Raw genomic sequence first — 1,376 nt, 5'->3', positions numbered from 1 at the left:
GAAGAAATGGACACATTCCTAGAAATGTACAAATTACCACAACTGAATCGAAAAGATATAACCACTCTCAGTAGCCCAATAACAGCCAATGAAATACGAGATGTAATTAAAAACCTACCGGCAAAAAAATCCAGGTTGAGATGGATTCACAGTTGAATTGTACAAGACATTTACACACGATCTAGTCCCTATACTCCTCAAACTCTTCCGTGAAACTGAAAAGGAAGCAATCCTCCCAAAATCATTCCTGGAAGCAAGTATTATACTGATACCAAAACCAGGGAACGATGCAACTAAGAAAGAAAACTACAAGCCTATCTCCCTCATGAACATAGATGCCAAACTCCTCAGTAAAATACTAGCAAATAGAATTCAGCAAATCATCAAGAAGATCATATACCATGACCAGGTAGGTTTCATGCCAGGGTTGAAAGGATGGTTCAATATTCGAAAATCTATCAGTGTAATACACTATATCAATAGAGCGAAAAGTGAAAACCACATGATCATCTCCATTGATGCAGAAAAGGTTTTTGACAAAGTCTAACACTCATTCACGTTCAAAGTCCTACAGAAAATTGGAATAGATGGCCTCTACTTCAATCTCGTAAAAGCCATTTATGAAAACCCAACAGCTAACATAACCCTAATTGGGGAAAAACTGAGATCTTTTACTCTTAGATTGGGTACAAGACAAGGATGTCCTCTCTCACCACTCCTATTCAATATAGTTCAGGAATCATTAGTTACAGCCATTAGACAAGAGAAAGAAATAAAGGGAAGAAGAATAGGCAAAGAAGTTAAATTATCTTTATTTGTGGATGACATGATACTTGACTTAGCAGACCAAAAAAACTCCACGAAGAAGCTACTAGAATTAATACAGAAATTCAGTAGCATAGCAGGTTATAAAGTCAATACCCAAAATTAAATAGCTTTCCTCTACACAGCCAGCAAACACACAGTGAGGGACATTATAGAAACAAATTCTTTTACAATAGCACCAAGGAAAATGAAATATCTTGGAATTAACCTAACTGAGGAAGTAAAAGACTTTTTCAAGGAAAATTACAGTAATCTTACAAACAGATCAAAAAGGATTCCAGATAATGGAAAGATATCCCATGTTGCTGGATAGGAAGAAGCAACATTGTGAAGATGACCATAATCCCAAAATTCCTGTACAGATTTAATTCAATCCCTATCAGACTACCACCGAAATAGTTCACAGACACACAGAAATCATTCCTGAAATTTATCGAGAACTGGAAGAGACCTAGAATAGCAAAGGCAATTCTGGACAATAAAGACAAGGCAGGTGGCATTACCATTCCTGACTTGAAATTATACTACAAGGCTACTGTGATAAAATCAGC

The sequence above is a fragment of the Octodon degus genome, unplaced genomic scaffold (assembly GCF_000260255.1).
Source record: "Octodon degus isolate 3935 unplaced genomic scaffold, OctDeg1.0 scaffold00476, whole genome shotgun sequence".
Taxonomy (NCBI): domain Eukaryota; kingdom Metazoa; phylum Chordata; class Mammalia; order Rodentia; family Octodontidae; genus Octodon; species Octodon degus.
Note: the sequence above shows the minus strand (reverse complement) of the source record.